This window comes from Callithrix jacchus, chromosome 21 (genome assembly GCF_049354715.1).
Source record: "Callithrix jacchus isolate 240 chromosome 21, calJac240_pri, whole genome shotgun sequence".
Classification (NCBI taxonomy): Eukaryota; Metazoa; Chordata; class Mammalia; order Primates; family Cebidae; genus Callithrix; species Callithrix jacchus.
Window position 1 is genome coordinate 43,339,196 of NC_133522.1, and position 20,711 is coordinate 43,359,906.

At 43.8% G+C, this 20,711-nt stretch overlaps 1 protein-coding gene across 1 annotated transcript in view; it reads left to right on the plus strand.

Moving 5' to 3' along the window:
• Nucleotides 1-459: 459 nt before the first annotated feature.
• Nucleotides 460-20,711, plus strand: part of DYRK1A (dual specificity tyrosine phosphorylation regulated kinase 1A) — a 141,550-nt gene continuing 121,298 nt past the window's right edge. The window contains exon 1 of the mRNA XM_035283101.3: nucleotides 460-572. The gene's annotated coding sequence lies outside the window, so the exon portion shown is untranslated. The remainder of the gene's footprint in view (nucleotides 573-20,711) is intronic.

The following is a 20,711-nucleotide window of genomic DNA, read 5'->3' on the forward strand; positions in this document are numbered from 1 at the left end:
CAATACGTAGCCAGGCAGAAGGGGTAGACAGAATAAAAATCAGCGAAAGCTAGGATATGAAGAGTTTTGATGGTTAAGGACAAGCGGGCAAATTAAGACTCGAAACCGAGAAGGTGTATGGAAAAGAAAACCACGGAAGTGGACAAGGACACAGTAACAGCACAAGGGGATTCATCTAAGGGGCATTCCGATGGAGCAGGCAGGCTGCACCCAGAAAGGTGGGGAGGGGTTGGAAGCAGATGGGCAGACACCAGCGAGCGTGCACAGCCTGAAAAAGTTTTCATGATGGCTCCAGCCTAATTTCCCAACGCTGGTCTCCGGCGCCACAAAACCCGAGCAGTCCGACCGGAGCCGGGTGCCAGCCGCAGGGCCGCCGTGGCTGGCGCAACGTCCGGAATTCCTGCGATGTCTGGGGCGCGGCGGCGGCGGCTCCTCCCCGCCCCCACCGCGGCCTCCGCCGGCTTTTTCCGGCGAGGGGACCCGCGAGCCCTTCGAAGAACCGGCTCCACGCGCGGACAGCCGCGGCCGGCGCGCTCCCCCGGGAGCGAGGCGAGCGCCGTGCCCGGACCGCGGTGAGAGCCCTCCAGGCACTGGCGAGCGGGGTGGGCTTCCCGGGTCCCCACCCAAAGGCCGCGGCTTCCCGACCCCTCCCCCGCCCGGGGCCGCCCGTCCCCCCCGCCCTGCACCGGCACAGGCGGGGCTGCGGGCGCCGGCGCGGAAGCGCGGAGCGCTGGGGCTGCGGAGGCGGCGGCGCGGGAGGCCGCGCGCGCTCCCCGGGCCGCAGTCGGCGCGGGCGCGGCGGACGCGGGGCGGGGCGAGGCGGCCGGCGCTCGCGCACAGGCCGGGCCGCCGCCTCGCCCCCCTGCCTCTGCCCCTTCCCTCCCTCGGCCCAGCCGTCCTCCTCCTTTCCCCTCCCCCGGGCGAATCACGCGCCCTCCTCTGACACTCGTAGCGGGCCCGAGCTCCGAATTTATCCTTCACGTGACCTGAGGGGGGTTGGGTGGTTGGCTGGGGACGGAGGGGGAGACGGAAAGGAGGGAACGGAATCTGCCGTTACCCGAGCAACAGGCCCCGCCTGCCGGCTCGGGGCCGGGGGGCGGGAGAAGGACGTCAGCACGTCAGCCGGGGTTTTGCGTTTTGATTGACAGTTGCTATAGCGACCGGGTCGGTCCGTCGCCATTTTGTTGGTTGGTTTTTTTTTAAACCCTTTCGCTTCCCGCCCGAATAATAATAAAAAGCCCCATTGGAGTGAGGCGGGGGTGGCGGCGGCAATCGCGGCGGGGGTATCCGGGGAGACTGCTGCCGTCGCTGCTGCTGATCGTGGCCCAGGTCGGGCTCAGGGAGCGGACACCCCGAGAGGGGGGTGCGGGCGCCGCCGCCGCCGCTTCTGCTGCTGCTGTTCCTGCTGCTGCTGTTGGTGCCGCTGCCGCCGCCGGCGAGCGGGCGGGACCGGTGTGAGTGCGAGTGTGTGTGCGAGGGAGCGTGTGCGAGAGCGAGTGTGCGCGCGGGTGTGCGGGTGTGTGCGAGTGTCTGTCTGTCTGTGCGGGGACTCGGGGGCGGGCGGTTCGGGCTCTCCTGGCGGAGGAGCCGCCGCCGCCGCCCGGGCCCCGGCGCTTCTCGCTGCGCAGGTTCGGAGCGCGCGCCATTTTGTGAGATTTACAAAATCCTCTTCGGGAAGAAGCCGCCTGCAGCAGCCGCCGTTCGGCGCCCGGCCTCGTCGCCGCCGCCCTCCACGCCGGGCCGGGCCGCGCGGCCCCGCCGCCGGGACTCGGGGCCCGGGGACTGCGGTATTTGCCGGGGAGGGGGCTGTCGCCTCCCCGGCCCCGGGCGCCGTTGGAACCGCGAGCCGAGGAGAGACTGAGCAGGCTGCGGCGCGGCCAGAAGCCGGAGCGCCGGGGGCGGAGAGAGGCGGCCGGGGCGGCGCTGGCTGCGGAGGCCGCGGCGGGAGCGGGAGCGCGGCGCGGGAGCCCGAGGCTGAGACTCACCGGAGGAAGCGGCGCGAGCGCCCCGCCATCGTCCCGGTGAGTGTCCGGCCCGGCCGCGGCCCCGCCCGGCCCGGCGCGCGGCTCCTCCGGCGGCCCGCAGCCGGGTCCGCGCCGAGGCCGGCCGGGCGGAGGGAGGGACCTGCCATTTTAGGAGGAGGCGCCGCGGGCCCGGGGCTGGCTGCCGAGGGAGGGAGCCCCAGGCCCGGTCCCGGAGGAGCGGCGGGCGAGAGCGGAGGGAAAGTTGCGGAGGGTGGGAGCGGGGGCCGCGGCCTCCGGGGAGCCGGGGCTTGGGGGGCCGCAGACAGCGCCAGACCTTCTCTGGCCGCCCCAGCGAAGGGGTGGAGGTTGTCTTCCTCCTCCTCCTCCTCTTCCTCCTCATCCTCTTCCCCCAGCTCCTCCCTCGTCCCTCCTCTCGGTCCCCACCAGTGTGGGAACCGCCGGGGTGCTTCGCAAGGACAATGCACGGGTTAAGAAAATGGGGCCGGCTGCTGGGTGGGCGAGGACAGCGGGGCCGGGCCGGGCCGGGCCGGGCGCCGGCGAAGGTCGGGAGCCGCTGCCTCGGCGGCCCTGGGGGTCCGCGCCGCAGCGAGGGGCACTCGCTGGCCTCCGAAGTTGGGCGGGGAGCGCGAGTGTCCCCGGCGGCTCGGGGTGGAGGAGGGATGACCTGCCCTGCAGCCGGGGGAGTTGGTGGCTGAGGAGAGGTGAATTAGGATGGATACCTGTGCATCACCACAAAACTTCACGAGTCTATTTATAGGCACAAACCCACTCTCGCTTCGGAGCCACCAAAGCTGCTGAGTAGCTCGGCACTTGGCGAAAGGCTCCTCCCTAATCTGAAATAGTTAAAAATGGTAAAATTAGTGAGTCAGTGACTCCGGCTTTTTGCTTGTGCCTTTCGCCCAACCCTAGGTGACACGAATCCTGTAATCTAGGCGCAGCGCATGAATGCCATTACCATTTGGTTCTTGAATTCCACCCAAATTGTCAGAAAATACACCTTAGAACATTGTTTTCACACCCAGTTGAAGATTGGGACGAAGAGTGCCAGATGCTGTTGTCAGGGTTTTCAGTGGATTGACGAGCTTGCCCAACCAGTAGGAACTGTTCCCATTTTACAGATGAGGAGACTAAGCCTAGAGAAGGGCACTGACTGGTCTAAGGTCATACAGCTGGGAATCCAGGAGCCAGGAAGCTGTAGCCAGTCTGGACTTGTAAACCACTAGGGTGTAACTCATTATTAGAAATACTGGCAAATTTTGAAGTGATTCGTGTGTAATGACTCAGGATTGTAACCTAGAGATTGTATCCCCTACGGTTTTTATCATGGAAAAGTAAGGTAATGGTAGTGAGTCCTCTCACTGAAACTTTTCAGTCCTTTTCTCTCCCCCAAAAAACAATGCAGTCAATTTTTGAAAGAAAGGAATTAAAAGTATTATTCCTTGGTGTGTTTTGTACTTCACACTTAATTTTGATGATAGTCATTTTCTGAGTATTGATGAATCATAAAGTTTCGTGTCAAGTTATGTTTAGTTATTTTATTCTGTGAATGCTTAAGGGTTCTTCTGTGACCCCTTTATACTTTGTGTCCAAAATGTTAATGAATATTAACACTTTGATTCTGGGGTGTTTTAGTAATTCAGTGGAATTGCCTTTAGCTTTGTTTTCTTAAATTTCTTATATTTCTTAAATTTCTTATATGTTGATGAGTTACTTTAGGAGATTATTGTTTTCAAGTAGATTTTTAAAAACGTGAGGCTAGAACTAAAGTTTCATGTGCTGAGGTTTTAAACTGCAGAAGATTTTTTCAAAGCAACTTGTTATGAACAAAGCTTACTTGATTATAGTTTTTTTTTCTTTACATGTACTTGAGGTATCCCAGTGCAGGATTTTCCCTGGCATAGCAGTGGTGTTTATGGTAGCTGTCCAAATTTATTTAGACTTAAAACCATGCCAGAAAGTTAAGGATTCCTGTCAATGTCTACACACAGTTCTCTTGTAAGACTAGGTGTAAAAAGTTTATTTTTACCTCGAGAGGCAGACGTTCAGAGATTATTATAGGAGGAAGAGCCTTCCCTTCTGTTTGCACCATGAGGGCACACTCGTTTTTACCTGGTGGGTGTTGAAAAAGGGTTTGAAGGAATAGACTTGAATGAATGGGATGATTGGTAGGGGTGGGAAATGGACTAAGTGATCTAGTGAGATCCGTTATTGTTAGGAATTTGAGATCTAAGTATAAGATCATCTCTTAAACCTTTTAAAGATATTTTGGTGAGACCCGTTAGAAACTTAACACATTATTTTGTACAAGGGATTTAAAAACTAGTAAGTCCAGGTTTTTAGAGGCACTAACGATAACCGAAAACGTTCCATGTTAGTGCAATGTCTTGTTAGGGAATGTGGATAGTAAAAACGACCATTTGTTAAAAAATTTTTTTCCCCTCTAAAATATTGTCTGATGTTTGCTCCTTAGTGTTATTTACGAGTTACTGTTAGGGAGAGTGAATGTTTATGACTTAAAGATATGGGGGTGGAGAGGCCTAGGTAACTGCAACAATGTATTTAAGCAATTTACCTTGGGTTTTTATAGTGCTATGAATATTTATCTGCCAGAGGAAACTTCAGGATACCTTGTTACAAACATAAGAGGGTAACCTTTGGCTTGCGTTTTGTTTTGTAACTATACAAATAAAGTGTTAATTTGGATTCAGTCTTGGTTTTCACTTGAAAACCATTTTTTTTTAAAGAAATAGCTTAGAAATTTAGACTGCCCTGAGGTGTTTTTGTGTGCCTGTTTATGGTTGACAAGTATCTAGTTATGAGAAGAAAATGTGGACAGAATTAACTATTATAGGCGAGAAGGGAATTGCCTTATATATGCCATTAAACACAGACTGGTAGAAGATTGGACTTCACTTGTGACTTTCTTGGTACTTGTGATTAGGTGTCTGCCAGTTTGTCTTTGCTTTGGCCTTAGCTTTTCTTGTATTTCAGAGGCCTTTCACGTTTCCTATACATACATAGGAAACAGTTTCACTGCCCCCCAGAAGAAGCTTATCTCAACCCAGCAAAACCCAAAAACTTCCAGAAAGTCTTTATCAAGAACTTAGTGCTTCATCTCCAAAGTTGTGTTAGTCTTATTTCGTAGTGTTCATAAGCAGTTATTTAAGCTGAACTAAGAAGCTTTACTCTCTGTTGAGTGTTTTGGTGATTTTACCTCCATTTATGTGTGTCTATTTTAGATTTAGGAGTAAAGATATTACTTGAAACTTTTTTTTTTTTTTGAGACGGAGTTTCGCTCTTGTTACCTGGGCTGGAGTGCAATGGCGTGATCTCGGCTCACCGCAACCTCCGTCTCCAGGGTTCAGGCAATTCTCCTGCCTCAGCCTTTCGAGTAGCTGGGATTACACCGTGCCCAGCTAAGTTTTTATGTTTTTAGTAGAGACGGGGTTTCACCAAGTTGACCAGGATGGTCTCCATCTCTTGACCTCGTGATCCACCCGCCTCGGCCTCCCAAAGTGCTGGGATTACAGGCTTGAGCCACCGCGCCTGGCCTACTTGAAACTATTGTATGTGTTTCCTGAAACTTGATACTAACAGTTTGTCCTGTGAAAGTGAGTTGTGTGACTAGTAGAATAGCACCTTATGTGTATATGTAGTAGTGGTTTTGCCTTTTAAGAGACTTTTTAGCAGATGTTATCTTGACTGTTGGACAATTTTCTGATGGCTGGAGAAGTTGTGGTAATTTATAATCCAAAGCTAGCTCAACTTTGGAGTAAAAAGTTTGGGGAGTTAAAATTTGTGTTTACTTGGAAAAATCAGCAAATTATATTAAATTACCTAAAATTTCTCAGTTGCTCCCAAATGAAGAAAGCTTTTGAAATCTTGCTTTATGTCAATGCTACAATGTTAAGCTAGAGTTGTAATGTTTACCATAGGGGCGTTTGAAAGTGAAATGTAGACTTCATGTGACAATAATTGAAGGTTCATATTGGGTAATTGAAGACAGATCTTATTTCTTAATCTATGGGCTGCAAGCAGGCTTAGTTGGATTTTTTTTTTCTGTATATGAAAACAAAATGATGTGGAAGTATTGCGCTGTAGAAGCCAGCTAGGTATTTAAAAAGTTAAGCGTTTGCTTTGAAATCCTACTTCCGGAGTACTAAAATGGGTGAGAATTGTTTTTTGGAGATAATACCTAAAATGGTGTGGTTCCTCCTGGGCATATGTTTTGCTAATGGAGAACCATATTGGTGTCTTGGCAATTGATTATTCTACCAGAGCTATGTCTCTTCTCTTCTAGAAGGTGATTTTTAAAAGATGGTATTACTGTTAAAACTAAGTTTTGACAGATTCCATATGTGTATATACACACACACTTTGTTTTGGGGCACATGCTCATATCTGATATGCAGTGAGTATAGCTTAAAATGTGTCTTTGTTCTTGTTAGTGACTTCTTGTTTTATCTCTCCATATTAGAAAAGTTTGTTTTAATTGATTTTTTGGAGGGGGCCCACTGAAATGGTTTAACATGGAATGAAACTGGCTTTCAACATCAACTCTGTTTTAAATAATCCCTGTTCATTAAATAACCCCCTAATTTTTCTGAGTGTATAAAATTTCCAGTTACAAGATTTGATTTTTTAATTTTTAAAAAGCTTTCACAAAAATCTTTTCTATATTATCATTACCTATATTATTCGATAACACAGCCATTGCGGCATCTTGGCAGTTGGTTCTTCTACCAGAGCTATGCGTCTTGTCTTCCAGGTTTTTCAAAAAAGCTTTCACTTTCACATGTCCATAAAATGTTATGGACGTGTATGATTAAGGCGCATCTCGGCACCCGTATATTCTGGTAAAAAGATGCTCAAGGCCAGGTGTAGGCTCACACCTGTAATCCCAGCACTTTGGGAGGCCTAGGTGGGTGAATCAGTTGAGGTCAGGGGTTCGAGATCAGCCTGGGCAACATGGTGAAACCCTGTTTCAAAAGAAAAAAAAGCTTGAATTGTGCTGTCTGTCTGCTTGCTATTTAGTTACAGACAGCAGTCAAGGCAGCATGATACTGTGGAAAGATCTCTTGCCCATGAAACTGTGAACAGAGTCTCCAGTCTGGCTGATCTGAGTCTCACCAGGTTCTGTTGGCCGTGTGACTTTAGGCACAGTGATTTCACCAGACCTCAGTTTCTTCATCTGTAAGATGAGGTTGATAGTAATTAGCATAGGAATCTTGTGAAAATTGAGGTAATGCATGTACATTTCTTCACGGATTTCTTTCTCGCACTTTTCCTCTCCTCCTCTTCATTCATACTCATTCTGTGATCCTAGCATAAGTATTTTCTCCAGGGAGACCTACCCCAAACCCTAGTCCAGGTAGCTTTTTTGGCCATACATTCTTCTTTTGGCCAAGCAGGACCATCTGTTTTTCTTTGACAACCTTACTGCAAATACAGTTATTCATATATGTTCATATATATAATTGTTCATTCAATTTCAGCTTCTCCCTTTCAGATTTTAAAGTCCATTTGGATAGGAGTAAGGCTTTCTTGATGATGGCTATAACTCCAGTGCCCGGCACGTAGGGAGTTTAGATTAATGGAATGATGGAATGTGGAAGCTGTATGCGGAATCCTTCCTGACCACTCCTTAGCCATGTCATCTTGGGCAAAATAGCTTCTCCTTGCTTCAATATCCTATATGTCAGGTATAGATAGCACTGGCTGCCTTGCCCAGGATTTTGAGAGTATGAAATGAGACACTATAATGAAATGCTTTGTAAAAGTGTAAAATGCCATGTAAAGATACAATGGCACAGTAGCAATAGTCTCAGTAGTGGGGTTATCCAGTAGGAAGCTTTATCATGACGTAAAGTAAGAATTTATAATTAGAGTTTTAGCTTTGCTGAGTTGGTTGGTGGCTGCTATTTAATAGTTGTGATAAATTTAAGCTTTCTTATATGCACTAGTTAGAATGTAGATGGGCCTGTTTCTGACTACTGTGGCTTAAACAAAACGTTTATTTTTCCTTTATAAAACAGTATAACTTATGTAAGGTTGATATGGTGGCACCATGATATGAGGGAGCTTGGTTCCTTCTGTCTTGTCGCTTTCTTTTGCTTAAGGAGATACCATGTTCTTCACAGTACCAGGCAGCTTCCCATGACATCCACGGTCCAGGAATAGGATTTTGGGAAGGCACATTCCATCCCTTTAAAGACAAACTGGAAGTTGCATACATGTCTTTTGTTCATACCCTGTTGATCAGAATTTAGTCATGTGGCCATGTTTAGATGCAAAGGAGTCTGGGATATGTGGTCTTTAGGTGGCTATTTGGCTGAAAATTTGTGTCTACTGAAAGAAGGGGGAATGGGGGATGATTATACGTTGCCTGTCACACTTTCAAATGTTTTGAGAGAAACTTCCAGAAATAAACGTTGAAAAGACAATGGATTGCTCTAATTAATAAGTTTATTTTCTGTATTTGATTATTAATCTCTTAAACTATGGTATGCAAATTCAAATAGACACTTATGCAAAATACGCATATATGGTCAGATTAGAAAAATGTAACTATTAATAGTGAAGGGATTTTAGGACTAATAATTATTTTACTGACACTTTATTTTCTAATAGAAACATAGTCTTGATTGCTGTGATTGCATCATACAAACAATATTTGAAACCTGCGCTTTTGTATTTAGTGTTAACAGTTAACTGGACTATACTGTATGTCTTCCTCTCATATCCTCAGCAAACAACGCAGTGATAACACTTGCATGTTGTCAGGATTTCATAAAGATTTGAGTCATTGAACACTGCAAGAAGGATGATAGCAGAGATATTTAAACACACATTTACTGACTCTCTTAAATTCCTGTGGGTGCGAAAAAAGAAAAATATCTAAGATTCCTTTTAACTATATTATTAGATCTAGTAGGGACTTGGGAAAACTAATGGTTCCCAAACAGTCTTCTGGAGAACTTGTCAAAAGTGAAGAGATTTCTAAGCCCAGAGGCCTCTCTGTAGGTTTGGAGTGAAGCTCTGGAATCTACTTTCTTAATAAGAGCTCCAAGTAATCCTGATGTAGTAGGAACATTTTGAGAAACACTGTTACATACAGTTCATTTCTCACGTATTAGAGAAGGAGATGGCTGCAGAGGACTGGTCAGTGCCTCAGAATAAGCAGGCCTGGGACTGCTGTTATTTTTCTTGACTCTTGGTTCTTTGTTCTTTCTACAGAAGAGGTGATAAAGGACAAGGCGTACGGAGTTCAGTGGGATTTTATAGGGATAGTTCTCATAAAGTAAGTATGTGGCTTTTGGCCAGGTGCGGTGGCTCACGCCTGTAATCCCAGCACTTTGGGAGGCTGAAGTGGGTGATTCACGAGGTCAAGAGATTGAGACCATCCTGGTCAACATGGTGAAACCCCGTCTCTACTAAAAATACAAAAAATTATCTGGGCACGGTGGCGCGTGTCTGTAATCCCAGCTACTCAGGAGGCTGAGGCAGGAGAATTGCCTGACCCCAGGAGGCAGAGGTTGCGGTCAGCCGAGATCGTGCCATTGCACTTCAGCCTGGGTAACAAGAGCGAAACTCTGTCTCAAAAAAAAGTATGTGGCTTTTTATGTGGGAGCTCATGTCTAGTGAATGGTTCACTCAGTTGTCCTTTTTGCCCTATAGAAAAATAATCTGCATATTTAAATACTCAAGTGAATGTTTAAAGGTGAAGTGAATATTTAAAGTGAAGTAAATATTTAAAGGTGAGAAGCTGAAGGTTTTAAATAAGGTTTTGTTAGTATCAGTACTACAGTGGGCAGTATATATACAGCATTAGAGTAGATGTATAGGAAGCTACTTACTTGCATGATCAGAGGGAACAAAGGTAGTTCTTGTCCTCAAATTACTACTTCACTTTTCGGTTGCTTGTAATTTTCACTGTTGGAGTTCATTCCATTAGATCAAGATAAAATCTGGGTTCCCGCATTTAAAATGAGGGTATTCCTGGAGAAATATTCTTTACCTGTTATCAGGTTAGCACTTTATTTTGATCACTTAGCTGGCTGTCATTATTATTACATCTAGCCTGGAAACCCAACAACACTCAATTGGAGCAGGTGTGCCTGTTTTTGCACCCTAAAGTTGCCTTTTGGCCTGCCAAGCCCCCCTTTCCTGTATCCATGTAAACCCTAAACCCCAGGCCCCACAAGCAGATGAGGAGATGAACAGAAGAGCAGAACAGCAGAATGGCGTGGCGGAGAGAAGAGAAGGAGAGTCTGAGTGCTGAGGAGTCCACTGGGGGCGGTCAAAGAGGAGATCAGCCGCTTAGTGCAGGTGTCAGTCCAGAAATCGGAATGATGCTTGTGCTAAGAACATTTTGGAAAGGAGGAAAGAATACAGGATGTGTGCCCTTTCCTGAGAAAAACGAAGGGTGTTTGAGAAATGTCAGTTTGTGGTACGGTCATGGGAAGGTTCATGTGAGGATTCTCTGGTGGCCAAAAGTTGTGGTGTTAGCCTGCCTCGATGGCTTTCTATCACTGAGAGCTTTGGTAATGGCACCGAGGGTAATTCTGTCTAGGACTCACTGCACTTGGTTAACTATTGGACTAGAGGGCATGTCCCTCTTTTCTTACTGTCTTATTTGTTAGGGCTTCTATTTGAGCAATCTTATAAAACATAATATAAGGTACAGTTCTGATCATCTAGATTGTTTTAGTTTTTAAAGATCTACAAGTAGTATATAGTTTAAAAACACAAGCCCTATGGAATGATAGCAGATCATTTCCCCCTTCTCATGCTCCATAATAATAACTATTCAGTTTTTCCTACCAGAAATGTATGCATGTGTACATACCAACACAATTATTTTAATATGTATTGTGTTAGAGCCTATTATTTTTAAGTGCATAGACATTAGGGGTATATGTATGTGTGTATGTACACATTGTCTAAGAACTTAAAACCCAAACCAAATGGAATCATGCATACTAAACACACAGTTTTACAACTCAGTTTTGCAACTTTTGATTTATCTTAGAAATATTTCCATATCAGCTCACAGAGCTCCCGTTTGTTTTTTTTTTTTAATTTGAGACGGGGCCTCACTTTGTCACTGAGGCTGAAGTGCAGTTGCATGATCATAGTTCACTGCAGCCTTGTCCTCCTGGGCTCAAGTGATCCTCACACCTCAGCTTCCTGAGTAGCTGGGATTATAGGTGTGCACCACCATGCCCAGCTAATTTTTAAGTTTTTTGTGGAGACATAGTCTTGGTATGTTGCCTGGGCTGGTCTTGAACTGCTGGTCTCAGTGATCCTCCCATCTTGTCCTCCCACAGTGCAGGTGTGAGCCACTGTACCCAGCCCCTATTATTTTTAATGGTTGTATGCTGTTTTATGGATGTACCTCTATTTAGTCAGACTGCATGAAAGGACATTTAAATTCATATTTTTGCTCTTTTCAACAATGTTGCTGTATACTTACTTGCATATATAGTTGTGTTTGTGAGTATTGGCAGTAGGACATCTGTTTATAAGGAAAGCGACTGGTTCACCAGGTATATGCGCATTTGAATATGTATTGCCATACTGTCTTCCGGACAGTAGCACTGGTTCATGCTTTCACCAGCAGTGTCTGAAAGTGTATAGTTTCTCAAAACTCACCAACACGGTTGTTATACGTTTTAGATTTTTGTGAATGTAATAGGTGAATAATGATGTCTAGTGGTTTGGATTTGCATATCTTTAATTATGACTGAGTTTGAACACCTTAAGTTGTGCTGTAAGCTTTTTATTTTAAATAACAAAATATTCTTCATCAGATATATGCTGTAGTTAAAATATTTTCTGGTTTCCCTTTATTTCTTTACTCTGTTGGTTGAATAACTGATGTTTTGATAAATTGTAAATGCCTGCAGAAAAGGGAGGCTCTTGTTGTTCTTCAGTTGACAGAGGACATTTCTTCAGAAATGTTCTTCAGAGGACATTTGCATGTTCTCTGTATGAGATATCAGTGGTGATGGCAGAAGCTTTTGACTACAAAAGTGAATAAGATTTGGTTACATCTGCTTTTAATGTTGAGATAAGTGTGTGAATACAGGAAAACTTAAACACAGACAAGACCATGGCCGTTAACAGTTAGAGGGCTTTACAGGTGGAGAGCTAGAAGAGCACAGGAAGTAAGCCAGTTACGGGGGATTCAAGTGTGTTGTGGAGGAGACGGGACTGGATCTTGATCTTGAGGAGTGGATAGGCTTTTTATGGTGGAACTTGGGGACTTGACAATCTACTGGATGAAGTCATGTGGGCAACCACTGGTGGTGGGGGAGATGAAGGTGACTTTGGAGAATGACAGGAATCATATGCCTGAAGCATCAGATGAGAGAGGGAGGGTGAGTGAGTTTGGTATGTTCAGAAAGTGAAGGGGACAGTTGTGGACATGAGAGGGGTGATGAATCTTTAATATTATAAATAATTTGAATTTGGGGTGATTGAGGGTTTTTCAGCAGGGAGTGAGGACAGATCTCTGGGTTACGGGGAGGTGACCTAAAAAGGAGGTAAGAAGGTAAGATTTGGAAGGCAGGTAAGAAGGAGGATTTGGAAGGCAGGACCATTCTAGACGTAATGTATAGGCATGAGGGAATACGAAGAGGTGAAAAGTAGAAGACAGATGGGAAAACCTTAAAAATATTCTTAATTATACTTTAATTTCCAACAGACCAAAGTGAGTATTTCTGGATTCAAACAGCAATGTTACCAAGTTTTTGGATAGGAAGAAGAGTATTAAGCTTTGTTGGCAGCGTAGTAAAAGGTTTTAGGAATGCAGTGATTGGTTTAGTGGGACATGGAGAGTATTTCGTACGGAGGACTTGAAGGAACTGTTGAAGAACAGAAGATAGAATTATTATTGTAGTTCAGAACTTAAATTAGGAACAGGTGGAAATAATTTGTAGCACCATTAAATATAAGCTAAAAAATGGGGCAGTGGGAAATGTCAGTGTTGGAAGCTGTGAATCTGTAAAGGAAAAGGTTGTCATAATTCATGGTTTGGAAAAGAGAGAGTAGCTGAGCACGTGAGCAATTTCATCTTTTCTGAACATCTCAGTATTTGCCTAAAAATATCTCATATTCTCATTAGCTGGGCGTGGTGGCGTGCGCCTGTAGTCCCAGCTACTCGGGAGGCTGAGGCAGGAGAATTGCTTGAACCCGGGAGGTGGAGGTTGCAGTGAGCTGAGGTGGCACCACTGCTCTCCAGCCTGGTGCCTGGTGACGGAGTGAGACTCTGTCTCAAAAAGAAAGAACAATCTCATATTCTCTTTATTTTCACATGTATCCTAATTGGAAGATTGGTTATTTAAAAAGTGTTTATCTTGTAGAGTGATACAACTGTTTACTGGGCACCCGCTGGTGCCACATAGGGAACTGAGGGCCTGGGAATCAGTAATGAAACAAAGGCCACACCTGTCTTTGCTATCATGGAAGTTATGTTCTGGTTGGGGAAATCTTTCTAAGAGTTCTTGAGTAGGCTTAAGGACTCAGTCTAGACTGGACATAAGTTAAATTTTCCTTAAAGAGAACGTAGAGTCTATAAAGTGGAATAATTGTTGATGTTGCTTTTGAAAGTCAGAAAATTTTTGTTTCATTTTAGAATCCTTTTTAACAGTTAATTTGACTTAAAAGTTTGTTTGATTAAAAATAAGACTCTAGTCCCTAAGAGAAATACTGTCTGCTGAAAAATTTGTTCTGATTTGGTTATTTTCCTTGAAAAGAATAACTTATCACAGTGGTGTTTTTTGCTTTACATCAAATGTTCATTATTGAGAGACATTGCTTCTGTGGTATAAAAGATTGTTTTGTAAAAGTTTTTTGAAACAACAATGGTAAGAAAACGAATAGGATCTCAATGAGTGTTTCACAATTTATTATTTTTTTTTGCATTTCCTTGTTGTGTTGTGCTTCTGTAGTACAATTTAAAACATCAGTAAAACTAGGTAAATTTACCTAGGAATTGGCCTGAAGGCCCACAGTTACTCAGCAATATTAGAGTCAGTTATGCAAAGGGAGAAGCCAGGCATTTTAAGATTCATGGGAGACAGTTTGTAGGAAGGCTGTTTGCTGAGTAAGACAGAGATACAGATATGTAAAGTAAAGGATGTGGGTCTATAGGGAAGGTCAAAGAATAAGGAAAGTTCACTTGAGTGAGCAGAAATGGAAGAGGGATTTAAGCAAATAGATGAACAAGAATTTTCTCTCTTAAAAAAAACCTACAAAATTTTAAAATGATTTATTCTGACTTTTGGGGTAAAGACTACATTAGTCACGGGACCTGTCAGCCCTGCCACCTGAATGATCTGGATCTAGTTTGCTTACTCTTCTCACTGGTCTGCAGATCATGTGACTCTGCCGGCTCCTGGTCTCTGCATGTGCTTTTTCCTTGGTTTGGGATCATCGCTTCTTTCTTTTAGTTAACTTCTCTTCTTCCTTCAGTTTCAGCTCAGATGTCACTTAGTCAGGGAAGCACCTTTCCTTCTATCAGCTCTTAGCTTTTAAAATCTCATCTCCTTGTGCTCTTGTTTCATAACGCTTATTACAGTTGGTAATTTTTTAGTGCTTGTTTGAACAGCGCCCTCCGGAGATCGGACCAGTAGTGTTTTGCTCTCTCTTGCAATTTGAGGGGTTGGTAGGGTGCTTGGCACATAGTAAGCACGAAATAAACATTTGTTGAATGAATCAGTGAACGACAATCTTTACTAATTGGTCTCAAGGACCAAAACCTACAGTAGGAAGATGTTTGTGCACTTGGAGGAAAAGAGAAACAGAGAATATGGGAGCTTTGAGGAAAAAGGAAAAGGTGACTTTTTTAAAAGATAGGATTAGAAAGCTCTATGTAGTTAGGAGAAAGAAAATTTCTTGTGGAATAACTCAACAAATGCATATGAAATGCCTACTATGTATTAAGAGCTAGATATTGTGAATGTGGAGCGGAAAGATTCTGCCTTCTGTGTTAAAGGAGTATATATGTAATTGTAGTAGTCTATGGAAAATGGGGACAGTCCTTAGTGGTCATTAGGAACAGTTATAAGTCACGGAGGAGAATCAGCCTGGATCAGGATCTTCTTCACTGTTGTTGCTGACACAGTGAAGTTCATTCAGCAGTTATATGTGGAATGTAGCTCCAGCATTTGTAGTAGCTGTCAGGTGCATATTGAATATAAGTGCTATAGCCAGGTGTGGTGGTGTTCCCCAGTAGTCCAGGTGCTCAGGAGGTTGAGGCAGGAGGATTGCTTGATTCTGGGAGGTTGAGGCTGCGGTGAGATGTATTTGTGCCATTGTACTCCAGCCTGGGCAGGTACACCCACAGCGAGACCCTGTCTCAAAAACGAACAGCAGCAGCAACAGCAGCAAAAATCCCTGTCGCTTTGATTTTTTTTTTTTTTTTTTAAGACTGACAGAAAAGTTCATTTTGATTCTTTTTTGATTTAACTTCAAGTTTGGACAACAGAACAGAAAGAATGAAGGAAAGTTTGTAGTATGGACAGGTTTTCAAAAGAATGAGTTGTGTAGTTAGAAAATTATTGAAGCTGTTGATCTTGTCAAGTGAACGAGCTTTCTTAAAGCTTGTTAAGAGATTTGTTTGGACATAGTTTTGTAATCTTTTTCAGTGACTAGTTTCTGTATAGTTACTTGGAAAAGGGAATAATCAGATGGTAATTTGTTGCAGGTCTCTACCTGGCTCCATGTTAGGCTCTTGGGACATAGTAGTGAATCAGATGGATATTCATGGTTCCTGCCCTCATAGAGCTTTCTTTTTTTTTTTTTTTAAATCAAACTTTTATGGCAATGGGGATCTTACTGTGTTGCCCAGGCTAGTCCAAACTCCTGGGTTCAAGTGATCCTTCTGCCTCAGCCTCATGAAGCATACGCCACTTTGCCTGGCTCTTGAAGCTTTCAGTTAGTCACAACTCTGTGGAGTGAAGTGTAAAGGAAAACCTGGCTTGTGGCTTGGGTGAGCAGTTTTATTTATTTGTTTATAATTTCTTGAACTTCGTTTTGGTGGTACCATTTTAGACCACTTTAAACTACTTGTTGCTTTATTTCTGGTAACATAGGGAGTGTGGGATCACTGATAATACCAGGGTAAAATAAAAACTTGGACCTTTTGGCAGATTACGTTTTAAAGAAGGTGTAACTCTGAGTTTCTCCTCTTAAAAAATAAGCTACTATTTAGTAATGTTAACAACAGCTACGATTAATCAGTTACCTGCAGCAGACCAGCCACTGGTCTATTGAATAACTATTATTAGTTATTATTATTATTTTTTGAGACGGAGTTTCGCTCTTGTTACCCAGGCTGGAGTGCAATGACGTGATCTCGGCTCACCGCAACCTCCGCCTCCTGGGTTCAGGCAATTCTTGTGCCTCAGCCTCCTGAGTAGCTGGGATTAGTTAGAGGCACGTGCCACCATGCCCAGCTAATTTTTTGTATTTTTAGTAGAGACGGTGTTTCACCATGTTGACCAGGATGGTCTTGATCTCTTGACCTCGTGATCCACCTGCCCTGGCCTCCCGAAGTGCTGGGATTACAGGCGTGAGCCACTGCGCCTGGCCCAGTTAAAAGTATTTACAGCAACCCTACCAAAGTGATTGGTATTATCCCTGTTTTATAAGTTGCAAGGAAGTAAATTAGTAGATTGCATACGCCAGTTCCAGACAATAAAAAGCCTGAACAATTAAGTGCCCTAAAGTTAAACATTTAGAGAAAAGGAAAGAAGAGTTTCTGTAATCCATTAACTGAAGAAATAGCTAAAAGTTCTGGTATATTGGGATTGATGCCTTGTGCCATTGGTTCATTAGGTTTTTTGGATTATCTAACACCTTTCTATGTTTGAGGAATTCTTTACCTTAGGAGTTTTGATGGGAGGCAGAGATCTCCACCATTAAAAAAGCTAATTGTTCACTTTTCCCTACCACTTTTGCAGTTAGGATGCAATCCTGTGGCTTCCTTGACTGGCTGTGCTTGACTGCCTCAGAGGCCAGTGATTTGCAGAAGCAGGGAGTATGTAGACTCTGTGTTTGTAGTCAAGGAGGGATGGGGATGGGATGGCAGCTATATCTGTTTTTGATAGGCAGCAGTGACTGAGATTGCAACATGTAGTGCCTGGTGTTGGGATCAGTGTAAGTTGCAGTGCTTGAGTCTCGTTTGGTCTTCATTGGACCATATTGGTGGTTTGAATTTTGGATGTTCTTGACTATGTAGTCCTCCAGCCTGGCCCCCGTGGCTTTCCTGTGAGTTGCCTAATAAACTTTAATAACTTCTTGCAGCTTCAACAAAGCCCGAGCCAGTTTCTGTGTTTGCAACTAAGAACCTTTACTTGGATGATGCTAATTAAGATAATAGACAGTTCCAAAAAACTCTCCTGGGTCAGGTTTACCTGCATATAGATTAGAATTTACTAATGAGAAGAGTTCACAGTCTATATTCAGTGAAATACTTAGAAACTTATTTATTGATTTAATTAGTTTGTTGAATTTGAGTGCCTCTTCTTGGCTGTGGTATGTTTCGGGTGTTAAGGATACAGGGGTGACAAGATTGACAAGGTCTCTGCACTTAGGGCTTATGTTGCATTGTAAGATGTAGAATAAATAAGAAAGCAAATAACATAATTACAAAAAATGATAACTGCCATGAAAAAATAAAGATGGGGTGATGTGATAGTTAATGGTGTGTGTGTTTATGTAACAGTTGTATCTTATAAAACATTTAAACTTCAGTGTCAGGAATCATGGTTTCTGCCTTTGACTCTTCTGAATTTGCCTTCCTACTGTAAACCTCTAGAAAACTGGACAAAACACAGGGAACAACTGTTTTTAGATATCAGATAATAGGCAGCACAGGACCGTGATCCCTGACTGATGGGAACCAAATGAGATGAGCCCTGTGATGGCCCGTTCTCTGCATGAAGGCACTTTTCAGACTTCAGTGCAGGGTGGGGAATCCCAAATAAAGCCATGTGGCTCCACCGAGTTGAGAAAACAAAGATTGGGGTGTTGGGGTAACCCAGGGTGGTTGTCTTTTAAGGAGCGGAGTTCTGGAGAGGAGGGAGCTATGCCAAGAAAGAGTTTTTAAACATCTACTTAGTAGTCCCCTGAAGTGTTTGATTGTACATGTATAAGGTGAAGATTCATAAAAGAAGAATTTTTGGGGGAGCTATAAGCAGAACAAATCTCAGAGTTTACAGAGGGCTGGGAATTATATGAGTCCCTTATAACCAGAGTGGAAAGGATGCGGGATTCATTGAGACCCCAGACGAGTTATGTCTTAGTAGTGGGGCTAAACTAGTCCTGAAGTAAAGACTCCTAGCTCTGTCTGAAAAAAGCTTAAAAGCAAGCCTGGAAAGAATCAAACCAATCTGAAAGTAATGTAAATAATCGCCTGTTATTGCAATACCCAGTGTTCTTTACATAACAGATTCCAGTACTAACCATGTACAATGTCCAGCATGCAATCAAAAATTACTGAATGTCTAAAGAAGCAGGTTAACATAACTCAATTAGGAGATGAAGCATTTGAAACCTAGAACTCACATAGATGTTAGGATTGACAAAGATATTAAAACAGTTGTTGTAACTGTATTTTATATGTTCAGAAAGTTTGGCAGAAAACGTGGAAGGTATAAGAAAGACCCAGATCAAACTTTTAGCAGCAAAAACTATAATATGTGATATGAAAAATATACTGGATTGCGTTAATGGTATTTTAGACAGTTAGAAAAAAAGATTAGTGAACTTGAAGACAGAAAACTTAATCAATAGAAATAGTAATGACAGATAATGGAATTAGCAGACAAGGTTGTTAAAATGGCTATCATAAAATGCAGCATCAGATTGTGGTTAATGTGGACATCTTGGATGTGAGGTTTGCTTAAGAGTAATTGTGACAAGCAGAAGTTGACTTCATGTGTGTATCTGCAATAAAGTTAGAGTAGTTGAAAATCAGTATTTGAGCGGAGCAGGGAATGTAATAGAAGAGCTTCATTACGCAGCAGTATATTTATCTCTTGCTGTTTGACAGCATCACGACTGAGTAGCTTAAACATACACTTTCATTTATTATCTCAGTTTCTGTGGGTTAGATGTCAGAGCACAGTTAAGCTGAGTCCACTGCTTTAGGGTCTTAGAAGACCTAAGCAGTGGACTCAGCTTAACTGTGAGCCTGTGGTCTCAGTTGAGACTTAACCACAGAAAGATCTCTTCTAAGTGCATATGGTTGTTGGCAGTAGTCTATTACTTTATATACTCTCAGACTGAGGGCCTCAGTTTCTTGCTGTCAATCAGCAAATATCTGTCATCAACTTCTGGCCAAGTGGTCCTTTCTGACATCCTCTTTTGCAAAGCCGGTGAAGGAGAGTCACCTTGCAAGGGGTGTACATCCTACATGTCATAACTGTGGACATGACATCTCATTACCTTGTTGTATTCTATTGGCTAAAAACAAGTCACAGGTTCTGCCCACACTCAAGGGGAATGGGCTGCACAGGATGTGAACACTAGGAGGTGGGGTCCTGGGAGCTGCCTTAGGGTCAGTTCATCAGAGTTCCCTGAACTTTTCTTTCTCATCACTTCATGACTTGTTCCGCCTGAATTTTAGAGCTATTAGGCATTATTTCTCTAAGAAAGCACTTTGTGTTACCATACCATGTTCTTCTAGTTAATGGAGAAATTAGTCTGGAAGATTTTCCCTCTGTTTTTGCTCTTCTGGAGTGCAGTGGCGCAGTCTTGGCTCACTGCAACTTTTGCTTCCTGGGTTCAAGCGATTCTCTTGCCTCAGCCTCTTGAGTAACTGGAGCTACTGGCACGCGCCCCCATGCCCAGCTAACTTTTGTATTTTTAGTAGTGATGGGGTTTCACCATGTTGGCCAGGATGGTCTTCATCTCTTGACCTGCCGCAGCCTCCCAAAGTGCTGGGAGCGCCTGACCACCCCAAGCACCTTAAAAACATACACATACCACAAGCCAGTAAGATATTGTTTTCATTTAACCTAAGATGAAGCAGGCTTAGAGGCGAACTAAGTTTCCCATTTTAAATGGGAAGTGGTTGATGGGGTACGATTCAAACCGGGCCTCAGTCTCCGCTCTCAGTTTTTATTGTGTATTGCTTCTATATTATGCTGAGTTATATAATTATTTCACTATATATTAATATTACAATGTAATACTAGTAGAAATAAAGAGCAGTAAATGTAATGCGCTTCAATCATCCTTAAACCATCTCTCTACCACCAACCCCCTATACCCCATCCTTTGAAAAATTCTTACAAAAAACTAGTCCTGGTGCCAAAAAAGGTCGGGGACTGCTGCTGTAGAGCAGTCTTTGTCAAACATTTTCACATCAGGGCCTTCATAGACAAAATTGAAGAAACTGTTGTGGGTGTCCTGAGGGTTTTAGGGCACATTGGCACATTGGAAACATCTGCCCTGTAATCACTTTTCCCTCCATTCTTCTAGCTGCTTCTTCGATTTACCTCTGTATTCTAAACAGTGTGTTTGTTGTATCAGGATGCTTTTGGATGCAGTTATTGAACCTGACCTATATTGGCTTCAAATAAGAGGACTTAACTCACAATTGGAAATCCAGGGGACAGGCTCAGGGGTTAATTGATTTGGTAGCACAGTGATGTGTTCAGTGCCCCAGGTTTTTTCATTTCTCCCTTTAGTCATTGGCAGACTTTATCCTCT